The 24,322-nt window shown below is 56.1% G+C and overlaps 1 protein-coding gene across 3 annotated transcripts in view; it reads left to right on the top strand.

The window, feature by feature from the left end:
* Positions 1–24,322, top strand: part of LOC141165404 (uncharacterized) — a 71,901-nt gene that overhangs the window by 27,684 nt on the left and 19,895 nt on the right. The window lies entirely within an intron of this gene.

Below are 24,322 nucleotides of genomic sequence, written 5' to 3'. Positions count from 1 at the left end.
CAGCACGCCCCTCTCCTGAAATACTCTGTGCTGCTGGAGAGCCTGCTCCCTCCACTAGATCAGCACGCTCCTCTCCTGAAATACACTGTGCTGCTGGAGGGCCTGCTCCCTCCACTAGATCAGCACGCCCCTCTCCTGAAATACTCTGTGCTGCTGGAGAGCCTGCTCCCTCCACTAGATCAGCACGCTCCTCTCCTGAATACTCTGTGCTGCTGGAGAGCCTGCTCCCTCCACTAGATCAGCACGCTCCTCTCCTGAAATACTCTGTGCTGCTGGAGAGCCTGCTCCCTCCACTAGATCAACACGCTCCTCTCCTGAAATACTCTGTGCTGCTGGAGAGCCTGCTCCCTCCACTGGATCAGCACGCCCCTCTCCTGAAATACTCTGTGCTGCTGGAGAGCCTGCTCCCTCCACTAGATCAGCACGCTCCTCTCCTGAAATACTCTGTGCTGCTGGAGAGCCTGCTCCCTCCACTAGATCAACACGCTCCTCTCCTGAAATACTCTGTGCTGCTGGAGAGCCTGCTCCCTCCACTAGATCAGCACGCTCCTCTCCTGAAATACTCTGTGCTGCTGGAGAGCCTGCTCCCTCCACTAGATCAGCACGCCCCTCTCCTGAAATACTCTGTGCTGCTGGAGAGCCTGCTCCCTCCACAAGATCAGCACACCCCTCTCCTGAAATACACTGTGCTGCTGGAGAGCCTGCTCCCTCCACTAGATCAGCACGCCCATCTCCTGAAATACTCTGTGCTGATGGAGAGCCTGCTCCCTCCACTAGATCAGCACGCTCCTCTCCTGAAATACTCTGTGCTGCTGGAGAGCCTGCTCCCTCCACAAGATCAGCACGCCCCTCTCCTGAAATACTCTGTGCTGCTGGAGAGCCTGCTCCCTCCACTAGATCAGCAAGCGTCTCTCCTGAAATACTCTGTGCTGCTGGAGAGCCTGCTCCCTCCACTAGATCAGCACGCCCCTCTCCTGAAATACTCTGTGCTGCTGGAGAGCCTGCTCCCTCCACTAGATCAGCACGCCCCTCTCCTGAAATACTCTGTGCTGCTGGAGAACCTGCTCCCTCCACTAGATCAGCACGCCCCTCTCCTGAAATACTCTGTGCTGCTGGAGAGCCTGCTCCCTCCACTAGATCAGCACGCCCCTCTCCTGAAATACTCTGTGCTGCTGGAGAACCTGCTCCCTCCACTAGATCAGCACGCTCCTCTCCTGAAATACTCTGTGCTGCTGGAGAGCCTGCTCCCTCCACTAGATCAGCACGTTCCTCTCCTGAAATACTCTGTGCTGCTGGAGAGCCTGCTCCCTCCACTAGATCAACACGCTCCTCTCCTGAAATACTCTGTGCTGCTGGAGAGCCTGCTCCCTCCACTAGATCAGCACGCTCCTCTCCTGAAATACTCTGTGCTGCTGGAGAGCTTGCTCCCTCCACTAGATCAGCACGCCCCTCTCCTGAAATACACTGTGCTGCTGGAGAGCCTGCTCCCTCCACAAGATCAGCACGCCCCTCTCCTGAAATACTCTGTGCTGCTGGAGAGCCTGCTCCCTCCACAAGATCAGCACGCCCCTCTCCTGAAATACTCTGTGCTGCTGGAGAGCCTGCTCCCTCCACTAGATCAGCAAGCGCCTCTCCTGAAATACTCTGTGCTGCTGGAGAGCCTGCTCCCTCCACTAGATCAGCACGCCCCTCTCCTGAAATACTCTGTGCTGCTGGAGAGCCTGCTCCCTCCACTAGATCAGCAAGCGCCTCTCCTGAAATACTCTGTGCTGCTGGAGAGCTTGCTCCCTCCACTAGATCAGCACGCCCCTCTCCTGAAATACACTGTGCTGCTGGAGAGCCTGCTCCCTCCACAAGATCAGCACGCCCCTCTCCTGAAATACTCTGTGCTGCTGGAGAGCCTGCTCCCTCCACAAGATCAGCACGCCCCTCTCCTGAAATACTCTGTGCTGCTGGAGAGCCTGCTCCCTCCACTAGATCAGCAAGCGCCTCTCCTGAAATACTCTGTGCTGCTGGAGAGCCTGCTCCCTCCACTAGATCAGCACGCCCCTCTCCTGAAATACTCTGTGCTGCTGGAGAGCCTGCTCCCTCCACTAGATCAGCACGCCCCTCTCCTGAAATACTCTGTGCTGCTGGAGAACCTGCTCCCTCCACTAGATCAGCACGCTCCTCTCCTGAAATACTCTGTGCTGCTGCAGAGCCTGCTCCCTCCACTAGATCAGCACGCCCCTCTCCTGAAATACACTGTGCTGCTGGAGAGCCTGCTCCCTCCACTAGATCAACACGTGCCTCTCCTGAAATACTCTGTGCTGCTGGAGAGCCTGCTCCCTCCACTAGATCAGCACGCCCCTCTCCTGAAATACTCTGTGCTGCTGGAGAACCTGCTCCCTCCACTAGATCAGCACGCTCCTCTCCTGAAATACTCTGTGCTGCTGCAGAGCCTGCTCCCTCCACTAGATCAGCACGCTCCTCTCCTGAAATACACTGTGCTGCTGGAGAGCCTGCTCCCTCCACTAGATCAGCACGCTCCTCTCCTGAAATACTCTGTGCTGCTGCAGAGCCTGCTCCCTCCACTAGATCAGCACGCTCCTCTCCTGAAATACACTGTGCTGCTGGAGAGCCTGCTCCCTCCACTAGATCAACACGTGCCTCTCCTGAAATACTCTGTGCTGCTGGAGAGCCTGCTCCCTCCACTAGATCAGCACGCCCCTCTCCTGAAATACTCTGTGCTGCTGGAGAACCTGCTCCCTCCACTAGATCAGCACGCTCCTCTCCTGAAATACTCTGTGCTGCTGCAGAGCCTGCTCCCTCCACTAGATCAGCACGCTCCTCTCCTGAAATACACTGTGCTGCTGGAGAGCCTGCTCCCTCCACTAGATCAACACGTGCCTCTCCTGAAATACTCTGTGCTGTTGGATAGCCTGCTCCCTCCACTAGATCAGCACGCTCCTCTCCTGAAATACACTGTGCTGCTGGAGGGCCTGCTCCCTCCACTAGATCAGCACGCTCCTCTCCTGAAATACTCTGTGCTGCTGGAGAGCCTGCTACCTCCACTAGATCAGCACGCGCCTCTCCTGAAATACTCTGTGCTGCTGGAGAACCTGCTCCCTCCACTAGATCAGCACGCCCCTCTCCTGAAATACACTGTGCTGCTGGAGGGCCTGCTCCCTCCACTAGATCAGCACGCTCCTCTCCTGAAATACTCTGTGCTGCTGGAGAGCCTGCTACCTCCACTAGATCAGCACGCGCCTCTCCTGAAATACTCTGTGCTGCTGGAGAACCTGCTCCCTCCACTAGATCAGCACGCCCCTCTCCTGAAATACTCTGTGCTGCTGGAGAGCCTGCTCCCTCCACTAGATCAGCACGCTCCTCTCCTGAAATACACTGTGCTGCTGGAGAGCCTGCTCCCTCCACTAGATCAGCACGCTCCTCTCCTGAAATACACTGTGCTGCTGGAGAGCCTGCTCCCTCCACTAGATCAGCACGCTCCTCTCCTGAAATACTCTGTGCTGCTGGAGAACCTGCTCTCTCCACTAGATCAGCACACCCCTCTCCTGAAATACTCTGTGCTGATGGAGAACCTGCTCCCTCCACTAGATCAGCACGCGCCTCTCCTGAAATACTCTGTGCTGCTGGAGAACCTGCTCCCTCCACTAGATCAGCACGCTCCTCTCCTGAAATACTCTGTGCTGCTGGAGAGCCTGCTCCCTCCACTAGATCAGCACGCTTCTCTCCTGAAATACTCTGTGCTGCTGGAGATCCTGCTCCCTCCACTAGATCAGCACGCTTCTCTCCTGAAATACTCTGTGCTGCTGGAGAGCCTGCTCCCTCCACTAGATCAGCACGCTCCTCTCCTGAAATACTCTGTGCTGCTGGAGAGCCTGCTCCCTCCACTAGATCAGCACGCTCCTCTACTGAAATACTCTGTGCTGCTGGAGAGCCTGCTCCCTCCAGTAGATCAGCATGCTCCTCTCCTGAAATACTCTGTGCTGCTAGAGAGCCTGCTCCCTCCAGTAGATCAGCACGCTCCTCTCCTGAAATACTCTGTGCTGCTGGAGAGCCTGCTCCCTCCAGTAGATCAGCACGCTCCTCTCCTGAAATACTCTGTGCTGCTGGAGACCTGCTCCCTCCACTAGATCAGCACGCCCCTCTCCTGAAATACTCTGTGCTGCTGGAGAGCCTGCTCCCTCCACTAGATCAGCACGCCCCTCTCCTGAAATACTCTGTGCTGCTGGAGAGCCTGCTCCCTCCACTAGATCAGCACGTTCCTCTCCTGAAATACTCTGTGCTGCTGGAGAGCCTGCTCCCTCCACTAGATCAGCACGCGCCTCTCCTGAAATACTCTGTGCTGCTGGAGAGCCTGCTCCCTCCACTAGATCAGCACGCGCCTCTCCTGAAATACTCTGTGCTGCTGGAGAGCCTGCTCCCTCCACTAGATCAGCACGCTCCTCTCCTGAAATACTCTGTGCTGCTGGAGAACCTGCTCCCTCCACTAGATCAGCACGCTCCTCTCCTGAAATACTCTGTGCTGCTGGAGAGCCTGCTCCCTCCACTAGATCAGCACGCTCCTCTCCTAAAATACTCTGTGCTGCTGGAGAGCTTGCTCCCTCCACTAGATCAGCACGCTTCTCTCCTGAAATACTCTGTGCTGCTGGAGAGCCTGCTCCCTCCACTAGATCAGCACGCGCCTCTCCTGAAATACACTGTGCTGCTGGAGAACCTACACCCTCCACTAGATCAGCACGCTCCTCTCCTGAAATACTCTGTGCTGCTGGAGAACCTACACCCTCCACTAGATCAGCACGCCCCTCTCCTGAAATACTCTGTGCTGCTGGAGAGCCTGCTCCCTCCACTAGATCAGCACGCTTCTCTCCTGAAATACTCTGTGCTGCTGGAGAGCCTGCTCCCTCCACTAGATCAGCACGCTTCTCTCCTGAAATACTCTGTGCTGCTGGAGATCCTGCTCCCTCCACTAGATCAGCACGCGCCTCTCCTGAAATACTCTGTGCTGCTGGAGAGCCTGCTCCCTCCACTAGATCAGCACGCTCCTCTCCTGAAATACTCTGTGCTGCTGGAGAGCCTGCTCCCTCCACTAGATCAGCACGCTCCTCTCCTGAAATACTCTGTGCTGCTGGAGAGCCTGCTCCCTCCACTAGATCAGCACACTCCTCTCCTAAAATACTCTGTGCTGCTGGAGAGCCTGCTCCCTCGACTAGATCAGCACGCTCCTCTCCTGAAATACTCTGTGCTGCTGGAGAGCCTGCTCCCTCCACTAGATCAGCACGCTCCTCTCCTGAAATACTCTGTGCTGCTGGAGAACCTGCTCCCTCCACTAGATCAGCACGCTCCTCTCCTGAAATACTCTGTGCTGCTGGAGAGCCTGCTCCCTCCACTAGATCAGCACGCTCCTCTCCTGAAATACTCTGTGCTGCTGGAGAACCTGCTCCCTCCACTAGATCAGCACGCTCCTCTCCTGAAATACTCTGTGCTGCTGCAGAGCCTGCTCCCTCCACTAGATCAGCACGCTCCTCTCCTGAAATACACTGTGCTGCTGGAGAGCCTGCTCCCTCCACTAGATCAGCACGCTCCTCTCCTGAAATACTCTGTGCTGCTGCAGAGCCTGCTCCCTCCACTAGATCAGCACGCTCCTCTCCTGAAATACACTGTGCTGCTGGAGAGCCTGCTCCCTCCACTAGATCAACACGTGCCTCTCCTGAAATACTCTGTGCTGCTGGAGAGCCTGCTCCCTCCACTAGATCAGCACGCCCCTCTCCTGAAATACTCTGTGCTGCTGGAGAACCTGCTCCCTCCACTAGATCAGCACGCTCCTCTCCTGAAATACTCTGTGCTGCTGCAGAGCCTGCTCCCTCCACTAGATCAGCACGCTCCTCTCCTGAAATACACTGTGCTGCTGGAGAGCCTGCTCCCTCCACTAGATCAACACGTGCCTCTCCTGAAATACTCTGTGCTGTTGGATAGCCTGCTCCCTCCACTAGATCAGCACGCTCCTCTCCTGAAATACACTGTGCTGCTGGAGGGCCTGCTCCCTCCACTAGATCAGCACGCTCCTCTCCTGAAATACTCTGTGCTGCTGGAGAGCCTGCTACCTCCACTAGATCAGCACGCGCCTCTCCTGAAATACTCTGTGCTGCTGGAGAACCTGCTCCCTCCACTAGATCAGCACGCTCCTCTCCTGAAATACTCTGTGCTGCTGGAGAGCCTGCTCCCTCCACTAGATCAGCACGCTCCTCTCCTGAAATACACTGTGCTGCTGGAGAGCCTGCTCCCTCCACTAGATCAGCACGCTCCTCTCCTGAAATACACTGTGCTGCTGGAGAGCGTGCTCCCTCCACTAGATCAGCACGCTCCTCTCCTGAAATACTCTGTGCTGCTGGAGAACCTGCTCTCTCCACTAGATCAGCACACCCCTCTCCTGAAATACTCTGTGCTGATGGAGAACCTGCTCCCTCCACTAGATCAGCACGCGCCTCTCCTGAAATACTCTGTGCTGCTGGAGAACCTGCTCCCTCCACTAGATCAGCACGCTCCTCTCCTGAAATACTCTGTGCTGCTGGAGAGCCTGCTCCCTCCACTAGATCAGCACGCTTCTCTCCTGAAATACTCTGTGCTGCTGGAGATCCTGCTCCCTCCACTAGATCAGCACGCTTCTCTCCTGAAATACTCTGTGCTGCTGGAGAGCCTGCTCCCTCCACTAGATCAGCACGCTCCTCTCCTGAAATACTCTGTGCTGCTGGAGAGCCTGCTCCCTCCAGTAGATCAGCACGCTCCTCTCCTGAAATACTCTGTGCTGCTGGAGACCTGCTCCCTCCACTAGATCAGCACGCCCCTCTCCTGAAATACTCTGTGCTGCTGGAGAGCCTGCTCCCTCCACTAGATCAGCACGCTCCTCTCCTAAAATACTCTGTGCTGCTGGAGGGCCTGCTCCCTCCACTAGATCAGCACGCCCCTCTCCTGAAATACTCTGTGCTGCTGGAGAGCCTGCTCCCTCCACTAGATCAGCACGTTCCTCTCCTGAAATACTCTGTGCTGCTGGAGAGCCTGCTCCCTCCACTAGATCAGCACGCGCCTCTCCTGAAATACTCTGTGCTGCTGGAGAGCCTGCTCCCTCCACTAGATCAGCACGCGCCTCTCCTGAAATACTCTGTGCTGCTGGAGAGCCTGCTCCCTCCACTAGATCAGCACGCTCCTCTCCTGAAATACTCTGTGCTGCTGGAGAACCTGCTCCCTCCACTAGATCAGCACGCTCCTCTCCTGAAATACTCTGTGCTGCTGGAGAGCCTGCTCCCTCCACTAGATCAGCACGCTCCTCTCCTGAAATACTCTGTGCTGCTGGAGAGCTTGCTCCCTCCACTAGATCAGCACGCTTCTCTCCTGAAATACTCTGTGCTGCTGGAGAGCCTGCTCCCTCCACTAGATCAGCACGCGCCTCTCCTGAAATACACTGTGCTGCTGGAGAACCTACACCCTCCACTAGATCAGCACGCTCCTCTCCTGAAATACTCTGTGCTGCTGGAGAACCTACACCCTCCACTAGATCAGCACGCCCCTCTCCTGAAATACTCTGTGCTGCTGGAGAGCCTGCTCCCTCCACTAGATCAGCACGCTTCTCTCCTGAAATACTCTGTGCTGCTGGAGAGCCTGCTCCCTCCACTAGATCAGCACGCTTCTCTCCTGAAATACTCTGTGCTGCTGGAGATCCTGCTCCCTCCACTAGATCAGCACGCGCCTCTCCTGAAATACTCTGTGCTGCTGGAGAGCCTGCTCCCTCCACTAGATCAGCACGCTCCTCTCCTGAAATACTCTGTGCTGCTGGAGAGCCTGCTCCCTCCACTAGATCAGCACGCTCCTCTCCTGAAATACTCTGTGCTGCTGGAGAGCCTGCTCCCTCCACTAGATCAGCACACTCCTCTCCTAAAATACTCTGTGCTGCTGGAGAGCCTGCTCCCTCGACTAGATCAGCACGCTCCTCTCCTGAAATACTCTGTGCTGCTGGAGAGCCTGCTCCCTCCACTAGATCAGCACACTCCTCTCCTAAAATACTCTGTGCTGCTGGAGAGCCTACACCCTCCACTAGATCAGCACGCTCCTCTCATGAAAATCACTGTGCTGCTGGAGAGCCTGCTCCCTCCACTAGATCAGCACGCTCCTCTCCTGAAATACTCTGTGCTGCTGGAGAGCCTGCTCCCTCCAGTAGATCAGCACGCTCCTCTCCTGAAATACTCTGTGCTGCTGGAGAACCTGCTCCCTCCACTAGATCAGCACGCGCCTCTCCTGAAATACTCTGTGCTGCTGGAGAGCCTGCTCCCTCCACTAGATCAGCACGCTCCTCTCCTGAAATACTCTGTGCTGCTGGAGAGCCTGCTCCCTCCACTAGATCAGCACGCCCCTCTCCTGAAATACTCTGTGCTGCTGGAGAGCCTGCTCCCTCCACTAGATCAGCACGCTCCTCTCCTGAAATACTCTGTGCTGCTGGAGAGCCTGCTCCCTCCACTAGATCAGCACGCTCCTCTCCTGAAATACTCTGTGCTGCTGGAGAGCCTGCTCCCTCCACTAGATCAGCACGCTCCTCACCTGAAATACTCTGTGCTGCTGGAGGGCCTGCTCCCTCCACTAGATCAGCACACTCCTCTCCTGAAATACTCTGTGCTGCTGGAGAGCCTGCTCCCTCCACTAGATCAGCACGTGCCTCTCCTGAAATACTCTGTGCTGCTGGAGAGCCTGCTCCCTCCACTAGATCAGCACGCTCCTCTCCTAAAATACTCTGTGCTGCTGGAGGGCCTGCTCCCTCCACTAGATCAGCACGCCCCTCTCCTGAAATACTCTGTGCTGCTGGAGAGCCTGCTCCCTCCACTAGATCAGCACGCTCCTCTCCTGAAATACTCTGTGCTGCTGGAGAGCCTGCTCCCTCCACTAGATCAGCACGCTCCTCTCCTGAAATACACTGTGCTGCTGGAGAGCCTGCTCCCTCCACTAGATCAGCACGCTCCTCTCCTGAAATACACTGTGCTGCTGGAGAGCCTGCTCCCTCCACTAGATCAGCACGCTCCTCTCCTGAAATACTCTGTGCTGCTGGAGAACCTGCTCCCTCCACTAGATCAGCACGCTCCTCTCCTGAAATACTCTGTGCTGCTGGAGAGCCTGCTCCTTCCACTAGATCAGCACGCTCCTCTCCTGAAATACTCTGTGCTGCTGGAGAGCTTGCTCCCTCCACTAGATCAGCACGCTCCTCTCCTGAAATACTCTGTGCTGCTGGAGAACCTGCTCCCTCCACTAGATCAGCACGCGCCTCTCCTGAAATACTCTGTGCTGCTGGAGAGCCTGCTCCCTCCACTAGATCAGCACGCGCCTCTCCTGAAATACTCTGTGCTGCTGGAGAGCTTGCTCCCTCCACTAGATCAGCACGCCCCTCTCCTGAAATACTCTGTGCTGCTGGAGAACCTGCTCCCTCCACTAGATCAGCACGCTCCTCTCCTGAAATACACTGTGCTGCTGGAGAGCCTGCTCCCTCCACTAGATCAGCACGCTCCTCTCCTGAAATACTCTGTGCTGCTGGAGAGCCTGCTCCCTCCACTAGATCAGCACGCCCCTCTCCTGAAATACTATGTGCTGCTGGAGAGCCTGCTCCCTCCACTAGATCAGCACGCCTCTCTCCTGAAATACTATGTGCTGCTGGAGAGCCTGCTCCCTCCACTAGATCAGCATGCCCCTCTCCTGAAATACTCTGTGCTGCTGGAGAGCCTGCTCCCTCCACTAGATCAGCATGCCCCTCTCCTGAAATACTCTGTGCTGCTGGAGAGCCTGCTCCCTCCACTAGATCAGCACGCGCCTCTCCTGAAATACTCTGTGCTGCTGGAGAGCCTGCTCCCTCCACTAGATCAGCACGCTCCTCTCCTAAAATACTCTGTGCTGCTGGAGGGCCTGCTCCCTCCACTAGATCAGCAAGCGCCTCTCCTGAAATACTCTGTGCTGCTGGAGAGCCTGCTCCCTCCACTAGATCAGCACGCTCCTCTCCTGAAATACTCTGTGCTGCTGGAGAACCTGCTCCCTCCACTAGATCAGCACGCCCCTCTCCTGAAATACTCTGTGCTGCTGGAGAACCTGCTCCCTCCACTAGATCAGCACGCTCCTCTCCTGAAATACTCTGTGCTGCTGGAGAACCTGCTCCCTCCACTAAATCAGCACGCTACTCTCCTGAAATACTCTGTGCTGCTGGAGAACCTGCTCCCTCCACTAGATCAGCACGCTCCTCTCCTGAAATACTCTGTGCTGCTGGAGAACCTGCTCCCTCCACTAGATCAGCACGCTCCTCTCCTGAAATACTCTGTGCTGCTGGAGAACCTGCTCCCTCCACTAGATCAGCACGCCCCTCTCCTGAAATACTCTGTGCTGCTGGAGAACCTGCTCCCTCCACTAGATCAGCACGCCCCTCTCCTGAAATACTCTGTGCTGCTGGAGAGCCTGCTCCCTCCACTAGATCAGCACGCGCCTCTCCTGAAATACTCTGTGCTGCTGGAGAGCCTGCTCCCTCCACTAGATCAGCAAGCGCCTCTCCTGAAATACTCTGTGCTGCTGGAGAGCCTGCTCCCTCCACTAGATCAGCACGCTCCTCTCCTGAAATACACTGTGCTGCTGGAGAACCTGCTCCTTTCACTAGATCAGCACGCTCCTCTCCTGAAATACTCTGTGCTGCTGGAGAGCCTGCACCCTCCACTAGATCAGCACGCCCCTCTCCTGAAATACTCTGTGCTGCTGGAGAACCTGCTCCCTCCACTAGATCAGCACGCTCCTCTCCTGAAATACTCTGTGCTGCTGGAGAACCTGCTCCCTCCACTAGATCAGCACGCGCCTCTCCTGAAATACACTGTGCTGCTGGAGAACCTGCTCCTTTCACTAGATCAGCACGCTCCTCTCCTGAAATACTCTGTGCTGCTGGAGAACCTGCTCCTTTCACTAGATCAGCACGCTCCTCTCCTGAAATACTCTGTGCTGCTGGAGGGCCTGCTCCCTCCACTAGATCAGCAAGCGCCTCTCCTGAAATACTCTGTGCTGCTGGAGAGCCTGCTCCCTCCACTAGATCAGCACGCGCCTCTCCTGAAATACTCTGTGCTGCTGGAGAGCCTGCTCCCTCCACTAGATCAGCAAGCGCCTCTCCTGAAATACTCTGTGCTGCTGGAGAACCTGCTCCCTCCACTAGATCAGCACGCTCCTCTCCTGAAATACTCTGTGCTGCTGGAGAACCTGCTCCTTTCACTAGATCAGCACGCGCCTCTCCTGAAATACTCTGTGCTGCTGGAGAGCCTGCTCCCTCCACTAGATCAGCAAGCGCCTCTCCTGAAATACTCTGTGCTGCTGGAGAACCTGCTCCCTCCACTAGATCAGCACGCGCCTCTCCTGAAATACACTGTGCTGCTGGAGAACCTACACCCTCCACTAGATCAGCACGCTCCTCTCCTGAAATACTCTGTGCTGCTGGAGAGCCTGCTCCTTTCACTAGATCAGAACGCTCCTCTCCTGAAATACTCTGTGCTGCTGGAGAGCCTGCTCCCTCCACTAGATCAGCACGCTCCTCTCCTAAAATACTCTGTGCTGCTGGAGGGCCTGCTCCCTCCACTAGATCAGCAAGCGCCTCTCCTGAAATACTCTGTGCTGCTGGAGAACCTGCTCCCTCCACTAGATCAGCACGCTCCTCTCCTGAAATACTCTGTGCTGCTGGAGAGCCTGCTCCCTCCACTAGATCAGCACGCTCCTCTCCTGAAATACTCTGTGCTGCTGGAGAGCCTACACCCTCCACTAGATCAGCACGCGCCTCTCCTGAAATACTCTGTGCTGCTGGAGAACCTGCTCCTTTCACTAGATCAGCACGCTCCTCTCCTGAAATACTCTGTGCTGCTGGAGAGCCTGCTCCCTCCACTAGATCAGCACGCCCCTCTCCTGAAATACACTGTGCTGCTGGAGAACCTGCTCCCTCCACTAGATCAGCACGCGCCTCTCCTGAAATACACTGTGCTGCTGGAGAGCCTGCTCCCTCCACTAGATCAGCACACTCCTCTCCTGAAATACTCTGTGCTGCTGGAGAGCCTGCTCCCTCCACTAGATCAGCACGCCCCTCTCCTGAAATACTCTGCGCTGCTGCAGAGCCTGCTCCCTCCACTAGATCAGCACGCTCCTCTCCTGAAATACTCTGTGCTGCTGGAGAACCTGCTCCCCCCACTAGATCAGCACGCTCCTCACCTGAAATACTCTGTGCTGCTGGAGGGCCTGCTCCCTCCACTAGATCAGCACGCTCCTCTCCTGAAATACTCTGTGCTGCTGGAGAGCCTGCTCCCTCCACTAGATCAGCACGCTCCTCACCTGAAATACTCTGTGCTGCTGGAGAGCCTGCTCCCTCCACTAGATCAGCACGCTCCTCACCTGAAATACTCTGTGCTGCTGGAGAACCTACACCCTCCACTAGATCAGCACGCCCCTCTCCTGAAATACTCTGTGCTGCTGGAGAGCCTGCTCCCTCCACTAGATCAGCACGCCCCTCTCCTGAAATACTCTGCGCTGCTGCAGAGCCTGCTCCCTCCACTAGATCAGCACGCTCCTCTCCTGAAATACTCTGTGCTGCTGGAGAACCTGCTCCCTCCACTAGATCAGCACGCCCCTCTCCTGAAATACTCTGTGCTGCTGGAGAACCTACACCCTCCACTAGATCAGCACGCTCCTCACCTATAATACTCTGTGCTGCTGGAGGGCCTGCTCCCTCCACTAGATCAGCACGCGCCTCTCCTGAAATACTCTGTGCTGCTGGAGAACCTGCTCCCTCCACTAGATCAGCACGCTCCTCTCCTGAAATACTCTGTGCTGCTGGAGAGCCTGCTCCCTCCACTAGATCAGCACGCTCCTCTCCTGAAATGCTCTGCGCTGCTGGAGAACCTGCTCCCTCCACTAGATCAGCACGCCCCTCTCCTGAAATACTCTGTACTGCTGGAGAGCCTGCTCCCTCCACTAGATCAGCACGCCCCTCTCCTGAAATACTCTGTGCTGCTGGAGAGCCTGCTCCCTCCACTAGATCAGCACGCCCCTCTCCTGAAATACTCTGTGCTGCTGCAGAGCCTGCTCCCTCCACTAGATCAGCACGCCGATCTCCTGAAATACTCTGTGCTGCTGGAGAGCCTGCTCCCTCCACTAGATCAGCACGCTCCTCTCCTGAAATACTCTGTGCTGCTGGAGAACCTGCTCCCTCCACTAGATCAGCACGCCGATCTCCTGAAATACTCTGTGCTGCTGGAGAGCCTGCTCCCTCCACTAGATCAGCACGCTCCTCTCCTGAAATACTCTGTGCTGCTGGAGAGCCTGCTCCCTCCACTAGATCAGCACGCCGATCTCCTGAAATACTCTGTGCTGCTGGAGGGCCAGCTCCCTCCACTAGATCAGCACGTTCCTCACCTGAAATACTCTGAGCTGCTGGAGAACCTGCTCCCTCCACTAGATCAGCACGCTCCTCTCCTGAAATACACTGTGCTGCTGGAGAGCCTGCTCCCTCCACTAGATCAGCACGCCCCTCTCCTGAAATACTCTGTGCTGCTGGAGAGCCTGCTCCCTCCACTAGATCAGCACGCGCCTCTCCTGAAATACTCTGTGCTGCTGGAGAGCCTGCTCCCTCCACTAGATCAGCACGCTCCTCTCCTGAAATACTCTGTGCTGCTGGAGAACCTGCTCCCTCCACTAGATCAGCACGCTCCTCTCCTGAAATACTCTGTGCTGCTGGAGAGCCTGCTCCCTCCACTAGATCAGCACGCTCCTCTCCTGAAAATCACTGTGCTGCTGGAGAGCCTGCTCCCTCCACTAGATCAGCACGCTCCTCTCCTGAAATACTCTGTGCTGCTGGAGAGCCTGCTCCCTCCACTAGATCAGCACGCTCCTCTCCTGAAATACTCTGTGCTGCTGGAGAGCCTGCTCCCTCCACTAGATCAGCACGCCCCTCTCCTGAAATACTCTGTGCTGCTGGAGAGCCTGCTCCCTCCACTAGATCAGCACGCTCCTCTCCTGAAATACTCTGTGCTGCTGGAGAACCTGCTCCCTCCACTAGATCAGCACGCTCCTCTCCTGAAATACTCTGTGCTGCTGGAGAACCTGCTCCCTCCACTAGATCAGCACGCGCCTCTCCTGAAATACTCTGTGCTGCTGGAGAGCCTGCTCCCTCCACTAGATCAGCACGCGCCTCTACTGAAATACACTGTGCTGCTGGAGAGCCTGCACCCTCCACTAGATCAGCACGCCCCTCTCCTGAAATACTCTGTGCTGCTGGAGAACCTGCTCCCTCCACTAGATCAGCACGCTCCTCTCCTGAAATACTCTGTGCTGCTGGAGAACCTGCTCCCTCCACTAGATCAGCACGCGCCTCTCCTGAAATACACTGTGCTGCTGGAGAACCTGCTCCTTTCACTAGATCAGCACGCTCCTCTCCTGAAATACTCTGTGCTGCTGGAGAGCCTGCTCCCTCCACTAGATCAGCACGCTCCTCTCCTAAAATACTCTGTGCTGCTGGAGGGCCTGCTCCCTCCACTAGATCAGCAAGCGCCTCTCCTGAAATACTCTGTGCTGCTGGAGAACCTGCTCCCTCCACTAGATCAGCACGCTCCTCTCCTGAAATACTCTGTGCTGCTGGAGAACCTGCTCCTTTCACTAGATCAGCACGCTCCTCTCCTGAAATACTCTGTGCTGCTGGAGAGCCTACACCCTCCACTAGATCAGCACGCGCCTCTCCTGAAATACTCTGTGCTGCTGGAGAACCTGCTCCTTTCACTAGATCAGCACGCTCCTCTCCTGAAATACTCTGTGCTGCTGGAGAGCCTGCTCCCTCCACTAGATCAGCACGCTCCTCTCCTGAAATACACTGTGCTGCTGGAGGGCCAGCTCCCTCCACTAGATCAGCACGCTCCTCTCCTGAAATACTCTGTGCTGCTGGAGAACCTACACCCTCCACTAGATCAGCACGCCCCTCTCCTGAAATACTCTGTGCTGCTGGAGAGCCTGCTCCCTCCACTAGATCAGCACGCTCCTCTCCTGAAATACTCTGTGCTGCTGGAGAGCCTGCTCCCTCCACTAGATCAGCACGCCCCTCTCCTGAAATACTCTGCGCTGCTGCAGAGCCTGCTCCCTCCACTAGATCAGCACGCTCCTCTCCTGAAATACTCTGTGCTGCTGGAGAACCTGCTCCCTCCACTAGATCAGCACGCGCCTCTCCTGAAATACTCTGTGCTGCTGGAGAGCCTGCTCCCTCCACTAGATCAGCACGCGCCTCTCCTGAAATACTCTGTGCTGCTGGAGAACCTGCTCCCTCCACTAGATCAGCACGCCCCTCTCCTGAAATACACTGTGCTGCTGGAGAACCTGCTCCCTCCACTAGATCAGCACGCCCCTCTCCTGAAATACTCTGTGCTGCTGGAGAGCCTACACCCTCCACTAGATCAGCACGCTCCTCACCTGAAATACTCTGTGCTGCTGGAGGGCCTGCTCCCTCCACTAGATCAGCACGCGCCTCTCCTGAAATACTCTGTGCTGCTGGAGAGCCTGCTCCCTCCACTAGATCAGCACGCGCCTCTCCTGAAATACTCTGTGCTGCTGGAGAACCTGCTCCCTCCACTAGATCAGCACGCTCCTCACCTGAAATACTCTGTGCTGCTGGAGAGCCTGCTCCCTCCACTAGATCAGCACGCTCCTCACCTGAAATACTCTGTGCTGCTGGAGAACCTACACCCTCCAGTAGATCAGCACGCTCCTCACCTGAAATACTCTGTGCTGCTGGAGAACCTACACCCTCCACTAGATCAGCACGCCCCTCTCCTGAAATACTCTGTGCTGCTGGAGAGCCTGCTCCCTCCACTAGATCAGCACGCCCCTCTCCTGAAATACTCTGCGCTGCTGCAGAGCCTGCTCCCTCCACTAGATCAGCATGCTCCTCTCCTGAAATACTCTGTGCTGCTGGAGAACCTGCTCCCTCCACTAGATCAGCACACTCCTCTCCTGAAATACTCTGTGCTGCTGGAGAACCTGCTCCCTCCACTAGATCAGCACGCCCCTCTCCTGAAATACTCTGTGCTGCTGGAGAGCCTGCTCCCTCCACTAGATCAGCACGCCCCTCTCCTGAAATACTCTGTGCTGCTGGAGAGCCTGCTCCCTCCACTAGATCAGCACACTCCTCTCCTGAAATACTCTGTGCTGCTGGAGAACCTGCTCCCTCCACTAGATCAACACGCTCCTCTCCTGAAATACTCTGTGCTGCTGGAGAGCCTGCTCCCTCCACTAGATCAGCACGCCCCTCTCCTGAAATACTCTGTGCTGCTGGAGAGCCTGCTCCCTCCACTAGATCAGCACGCTCCTCACCTGAAATACTCTGTGCTGCTGGAGAGCCTGCTCCCTCCACTAGATCAGCACGCTCCTCTCCTGAAATACTCTGTGCTGCTGGAGAGCCTGCTCCCTCCACTAGATCAGCACACTCCTCTCCTGAAATACTCTGTGCTGCTGGAGAACCTGCTCCCTCCACTAGATCAACACGCTCCTCTCCTGAAATACTCTGTGCTGCTGGAGAGCCTGCTCCCTCCACTAGATCAGCACGCCCCTCTCCTGAAATACTCTGTGCTGCTGGAGAGTCTGCTCCCTCCACTAGATCAGCACGCTCCTCACCTGAAATACTCTGTGCTGCTGGAGAGCCTGCTCCCTCCACTAGATCAGCACGCTCCTCTCCTGAAATACTCTGTGCTGCTGGAGAGCCTGCTCCCTCCACTAGATCAGCACGCTCCTCTCCTGAAATACTCTGTGCTGCTGGAGAACCTGCTCCCTCCACTAGATCAGCACGCTCCTCTCCTGAAATACTCTGTGCTGCTGGAGAGCCTGCTCCCTCCACTAGATCAGCACGCTCCTCTCCTGAAATACTCTGTGCTGCTGGAGAACCTGCTCCCTCCACTAGATCAGCACGCTCCTCTCCTGAAATACTCTGTGCTGCTAGAGAGCCTGCTCCCTCCACTAGATCAGCACGCTCCTCTCCTGAAATACTCTGTGCTGCTGGAGAACCTACACCCTCCACTAGATCAGCACGCCCCTCTCCTGAAATACACTGTGCTGCTGGAGAGCCTGCTCCCTCCACTAGATCAGCACGCTCCTCTCCTGAAATACTCTGTGCTGCTAGAGAGCCTGCTCCCTCCACTAGATCAGCACGCTCCTCTCCTGAAATACTCTGTGCTGCTGGAGAACCTACACCCTCCACTAGATCAGCACGCCCCTCTCCTGAAATACACTGTGCTGCTAGAGAGCCTGCTCCCTCCACTAGATCAGCACGCTCCTCTCCTGAAATACTCTGTGCTGCTGGAGAACCTACACCCTCCACTAGATCAGCACGCCCCTCTCCTGAAATACTCTGTGCTGCTGGAGAGCCTGCTCCCTCCACTAGATCAGCACGCTTCTCTCCTGAAATACTCTGTGCTGCTGGAGATCCTGCTCCCTCCACTAGATCAGCACGCTCCTCTCCTGAAATACTCTGTGCTGCTGGAGAGCCTGCTCCCTCCACTAGATCAGCACGCTCCTCTCCTGAAATACTCTGTGCTGCTGGAGAGCCTGCTCCCTCCACTAGATCAGCACGCTCCTCTCCTGAAATACTCTGTGCTGCTGGAGAACCTGCTCCCTCCACTAGATCAGCACGCTCCTCTCCTGAAATACTCTGTGCTGCTGGAGAGCCTGCTCCCTCCACTAGATCAGCACGCTCCTCTCCTGAAATACTCTGTGCTGCTGGAGAACCTGCTCCCTCCACTAGATCAGCACGCTCCTCTCCTGAAATACTCTGTGCTGCTAGAGAGCCTGCTCCCTCCACTAGATCAGCACGCTCCTCTCCTGAAATACTCTGTGCTGCTGGAGAACCTACACCCTCCACTAGATCAGCACGCCCCTCTCCTGAAATACACTGTGCTGCTGGAGAGCCTGCTCCCTCCACTAGATCAGCACGCTCCTCTCCTGAAATACTCTGTGCTGCTAGAGAGCCTGCTCCCTCCACTAGATCAGCACGCTCCTCTCCTGAAATACTCTGTGCTGCTGGAGAACCTACACCCTCCACTAGATCAGCACGCCCCTCTCCTGAAATACACTGTGCTGCTAGAGAGCCTGCTCCCTCCACTAGATCAGCACGCTCCTCTCCTGAAATACTCTGTGCTGCTGGAGAACCTACACCCTCCACTAGATCAGCACGCCCCTCTCCTGAAATACTCTGTGCTGCTGGAGAGCCTGCTCCCTCCACTAGATCAGCACGCTTCTCTCCTGAAATACTCTGTGCTGCTGGAGATCCTGCTCCCTCCACTAGATCAGCACGCTCCTCTCCTGAAATACTCTGTGCTGCTGGAGAGCCTGCTCCCTCCACTAGATCAGCACGCTCCTCTCCTGAAATACTCTGTGCTGCTGGAGAGCCTGCTCCCTCCACTAGATCAGCACGCTCCTCTCCTGAAATACTCTGTGCTGCTGGAGAGCCTGCTCCCTCCACTAGATCAGCACACTCCTCTCCTAAAATACTCTGTGCTGCTGGAGAGCCTGCTCCCTCCACTAGATCAGCACACTCCTCTCCTGAAATACTCTGTGCTGCTGGAGAGCCTGCTCCCTCCACTAGATCAGCACACTCCTCTCCTAAAATACTCTGTGCTGCTGGAGAGCCTGCTCCCTCCACTAGATCAGCACGCTCCTCTCCTGAAATACTCTGTGCTGCTGGAGAGCCTGCTCCCTCCACTAGATCAGCACGCTCCTCTCCTGAAATACTCTGTACTGCTAGAGAGCCTGCTCCCTCCAGTAGATCAGCACGCTCCTCTCCTGAAATACTCTGTGCTGCTGGAGAGCCTGCTCCCTCCACTAGATCAGCACGCTCCTCTCCTGAAATACTCTGTACTGCTAGAGAGCCTGCTCCCTCCACTAGATCAGCACGCTCCTCTCCTAAAATACTCTGTGCTGCTGGAGGGCCTGCTCCCTCCACTAGATCAGCACGCTCCTCTCCTGAAATACTCTGTGCTGCTGGAGAGCCTGCTCCCTCCACTAGATCAGCACGTTCCTCTCCTGAAATACTCTGTGCTGCTGGAGAGCCTGCTCCCTCCACTAGATCAGCACGCGCCTCTCCTGAAATACTCTGTGCTGCTGGAGAGCCTTCTCCCTCCACTAGATCAGCACGCTCCTCTCCTGAAATACACTGTGCTGCTGGAGAGCCTGCTCCCTCCACTAGATCAGCACGCTCCTCTCCTGAAATACTCTGTGCTGCTGGAGAGCCTGCTCCCTCTACTAGATCAGCACGCCCCTCTCCTGAAATACTCTGTGCTGCTGGAGAGCCTACACCCTCCACTAGATCAGCACGCTCCTCACCTGAAATACTCTGTGCTGCTGGAGAGCCTGCTCCCTCCACTAGATCAGCACGCCCCTCTCCTGAAATACTCTGTGCTGCTGGAGAGCCTGCTCCCTCCAGTAGATCAGCACGCTCCTCAACTGAAATACTCTGTGCTGCTGGAGAACCTGCTCCCTCCACTAGATCAGCACGCTCCTCACCTGAAATACTCTGTGCTGCTGGAGGGCCAGCTCCCTCCACTAGATCAGCACGCTCCTCTCCTGAAATACTCTGTGCTGCTGGAGAACCTACACCCTCCACTAGATCAGCACGCCCCTCTCCTGAAATACTCTGTGCTGCTGGAGAGCCTGCTCCCTCCACTAGATCAGCACGCTCCTCTCCTGAAATACTCTGTGCTGCTGGAGAGCCTGCTCCCTCCACTAGATCAGCACGCCCCTCTCCTGAAATACTCTGCGCTGCTGCAGAGCCTGCTCCCTCCACTAGATCAGCACGCTCCTCTCCTGAAATACTCTGTGCTGCTGGAGAACCTGCTCCCTCCACTAGATCAGCACGCCCCTCTCCTGAAATACTCTGTGCTGCTGGAGAACCTACACCCTCCACTAGATCAGCACGCTCCTCACCTGAAATACTCTGTGCTGCTGGAGGGCCTGCTCCCTCCACTAGATCAGCACGCGCCTCTCCTGAAATACTCTGTGCTGCTGGAGAACCTGCTCCCTCCACTAGATCAGCACGCCCCTCTCCTGAAATACTCTGTGCTGCTGGAGAACCTACACCCTCCACTAGATCAGCACGCTCCTCACCTGAAATACTCTGTGCTGCTGGAGGGCCTGCTCCCTCCACTAGATCAGCACGCGCCTCTCCTGAAATACTCTGTGCTGCTGCAGAGCCTGCTCCCTCCACTAGATCAGCACGCGCCTCTCCTGAAATACTCTGTGCTGCTGGAGAGCCTGCTCCCTCCACTAGATCAGCACGCGCCTCTCCTGAAATACTCTGTGCTGCTGGAGAACCTGCTCCCTCCACTAGATCAGCACGCTCCTCACCTGAAATACTCTGTGCTGCTGGAGAGCCTGCTCCCTCCACTAGATCAGCACGCTCCTCACCTGAAATACTCTGTGCTGCTGGAGAACCTGCTCCCTCCACTAGATCAGCACGCTCCTCACCTGAAATACTCTGTGCTGCTGGAGAACCTACACCCTCCACTAGATCAGCACGCCCCTCTCCTGAAATACTCTGTGCTGCTGGAGAGCCTGCTCCCTCCACTAGATCAGCACGCCCCTCTCCTGAAATACTCTGCGCTGCTGCAGAGCCTGCTCCCTCCACTAGATCAGCATGCTCCTCTCCTGAAATACTCTGTGCTGCTGGAGAACCTGCTCCCTCCACTAGATCAGCACGCCCCTCTCCTGAAATACTCTGTGCTGCTGGAGAGCCTGCTCCCTCCACTAGATCAACACGCTCCTCTCCTGAAATACTCTGTGCTGCTGGAGAACCTGCTCCCTCCACTAGATCAGCACACTCCTCTCCTGAAATACTCTGTGCTGCTGGAGAACCTGCTCCCTCCACTAGATCAGCACGCCCCTCTAATGAAATACTCTGTGCTGCTGGAGAGCCTGCTCCCTCCACTAGATCAGCACGGCCCTCTCCTGAAATACTCTGTGCTGCTGGAGAGCCTGCTCCCTCCACTAGATCAGCACACTCCTCTCCTGAAATACTCTGTGCTGCTGGAGAACCTGCTCCCTCCACTAGATCAACACGCTCCTCTCCTGAAATACTCTGTGCTGCTGGAGAGCCTGCTCCCTCCACTAGATCAGCACGCCCCTCTCCTGAAATACTCTGTGCTGCTGGAGAGCCTGCTCCCTCCACTAGATCAGCACGCTCCTCACCTGAAATACTCTGTGCTGCTGGAGAGCCTGCTCCCTCCACTAGATCAGCACGCTCCTCTCCTGAAATACTCTGTGCTGCTGGAGAGCCTGCTCCCTCCACTAGATCAGCACACTCCTCTCCTGAAATACTCTGTGCTGCTGGAGAACCTGCTCCCTCCACTAGATCAACACGCTCCTCTCCTGAAATACTCTGTGCTGCTGGAGAGCCTGCTCCCTCCACTAGATCAGCACGCCCCTCTCCTGAAATACTCTGTGCTGCTGGAGAGCCTGCTCCCTCCACTAGATCAGCACGCTCCTCACCTGAAATACTCTGTGCTGCTGGAGAGCCTGCTCCCTCCACTAGATCAGCACGCTCCTCTCCTGAAATACTCTGTGCTGCTGGAGAGCCTGCTCCCTCCAGTAGATCAGCACGCTCCTCTCCTGAAATACTCTGTGCTGCTGGAGAACCTGCTCCCTCCACTAGATCAGCACGCTCCTCTCCTGAAATACTCTGTGCTGCTGGAGAGCCTGCTCCCTCCACTAGATCAGCACGCTCCTCTCCTGAAATACTCTGTGCTGCTGGAGAACCTGCTCCCTCCACTAGATCAGCACGCTCCTCTCCTGAAATACACTGTGCTGCTAGAGAGCCTGCTCCCTCCACTAGATCAGCACGCTCCTCTCCTGAAATACTCTGTGCTGCTAGAGAGCCTGCTCCCTCCACTAGATCAGCACGCTTCTCTCCTGAAATACTCTGTGCTGCTGGAGAACCTACACCCTCCACTAGATCAGCACGCCCCTCTCCTGAAATACACTGTACTGCTAGAGAGCCTGCTCCCTCCACTAGATCAGCACGCCCCTCTCCTGAAATACTCTGTGCTGCTGGAGAGCCTGCTCCCTCCACTAGATCAGCACGCCCCTCTCCTGAAATACTCTGTGCTGCTGGAGAGCCTGCTCCCTCCACTAGATCAGCACGCCCCTCTCCTGAAATACACTGTACTGCTAGAGAGCCTGCTCCCTCCACTAGATCAGCACGCTCCTCTCCTGAAATACTCTGTGCTGCTGGAGAACCTACACCCTCCACTAGATCAGCACGCTCCTCACCTGAAATACTCTGTGCTGCTGGAGGGCCTGCTCCCTCCACTAGATCAGCACGCGCCTCTCCTGAAATACTCTGTGCTGCTGCAGAGCCTGCTCCCTCCACTAGATCAGCACGCGCCTTTCCTGAAATACTCTGTGCTGCTGGAGAGCCTGCTCCCTCCACTAGATCAGCACGCGCCTCTCCTGAAATACTCTGTGCTGCTGGAGAACCTGCTCCCTCCACTAGATCAGCACGCTCCTCACCTGAAATACTCTGTGCTGCTGGAGAGCCTGCTCCCTCCACTAGATCAGCACGCTCCTCACCTGAAATACTCTGTGCTGCTGGAGAACCTGCTCCCTCCACTAGATCAGCACGCTCCTCACCTGAAATACTCTGTGCTGCTGGAGAACCTACACCCTCCACTAGATCAGCACGCCCCTCTCCTGAAATACTCTGTGCTGCTGGAGAGCCTGCTCCCTCCACTAGATCAGCACGCCCCTCTCCTGAAATACTCTGCGCTGCTGCAGAGCCTGCTCCCTCCACTAGATCAGCATGCTCCTCTCCTGAAATACTCTGTGCTGCTGGAGAACCTGCTCCCTCCACTAGATCAGCACGCCCCTCTCCTGAAATACTCTGTGCTGCTGGAGAGCCTGCTCCCTCCACTAGATCAACACGCTCCTCTCCTGAAATACTCTGTGCTGCTGGAGAACCTGCTCCCTCCACTAGATCAGCACACTCCTCTCCTGAAATACTCTGTGCTGCTGGAGAACCTGCTCCCTCCACTAGATCAGCACGCCCCTCTAATGAAATACTCTGTGCTGCTGGAGAGCCTGCTCCCTCCACTAGATCAGCACGCCCCTCTCCTGAAATACTCTGTGCTGCTGGAGAGCCTGCTCCCTCCACTAGATCAGCACACTCCTCTCCTGAAATACTCTGTGCTGCTGGAGAACCTGCTCCCTCCACTAGATCAACACGCTCCTCTCCTGAAATACTCTGTGCTGCTGGAGAGCCTGCTCCCTCCACTAGATCAGCACGCCCCTCTCCTGAAATACTCTGTGCTGCTGGAGAGCCTGCTCCCTCCACTAGATCAGCACGCTCCTCACCTGAAATACTCTGTGCTGCTGGAGAGCCTGCTCCCTCCACTAGATCAGCACGCTCCTCTCCTGAAATACTCTGTGCTGCTGGAGAGCCTGCTCCCTCCACTAGATCAGCACACTCCTCTCCTGAAATACTCTGTGCTGCTGGAGAACCTGCTCCCTCCACTAGATCAACACGCTCCTCTCCTGAAATACTCTGTGCTGCTGGAGAGCCTGCTCCCTCCACTAGATCAGCACGCCCCTCTCCTGAAATACTCTGTGCTGCTGGAGAGCCTGCTCCCTCCACTAGATCAGCACGCTCCTCACCTGAAATACTCTGTGCTGCTGGAGAGCCTGCTCCCTCCACTAGATCAGCACGCTCCTCTCCTGAAATACTCTGTGCTGCTGGAGAGCCTGCTCCCTCCAGTAGATCAGCACGCTCCTCTCCTGAAATACTCTGTGCTGCTGGAGAACCTGCTCCCTCCACTAGATCAGCACGCTCCTCTCCTGAAATACTCTGTGCTGCTGGAGAGCCTGCTCCCTCCACTAGATCAGCACGCTCCTCTCCTGAAATACTCTGTGCTGCTGGAGAACCTGCTCCCTCCACTAGATCAGCACGCTCCTCTCCTGAAATACACTGTGCTGCTAGAGAGCCTGCTCCCTCCACTAGATCAGCACGCTCCTCTCCTGAAATACTCTGTGCTGCTAGAGAGCCTGCTCCCTCCACTAGATCAGCACGCTTCTCTCCTGAAATACTCTGTGCTGCTGGAGAACCTACACCCTCCACTAGATCAGCACGCCCCTCTCCTGAAATACACTGTACTGCTAGAGAGCCTGCTCCCTCCACTAGATCAGCACGCCCCTCTCCTGAAATACTCTGTGCTGCTGGAGAGCCTGCTCCCTCCACTAGATCAGCACGCCCCTCTCCTGAAATACT

The sequence above is a fragment of the Phyllobates terribilis genome, unplaced genomic scaffold, assembly GCF_046119375.1.
Source record: "Phyllobates terribilis strain yellow unplaced genomic scaffold, ASM4611937v1 Scaffold_11__3_contigs__length_659146591, whole genome shotgun sequence".
Taxonomy (NCBI): domain Eukaryota; kingdom Metazoa; phylum Chordata; class Amphibia; order Anura; family Dendrobatidae; genus Phyllobates; species Phyllobates terribilis.
This window is presented reverse-complemented; position numbering and strand designations above follow the sequence as displayed.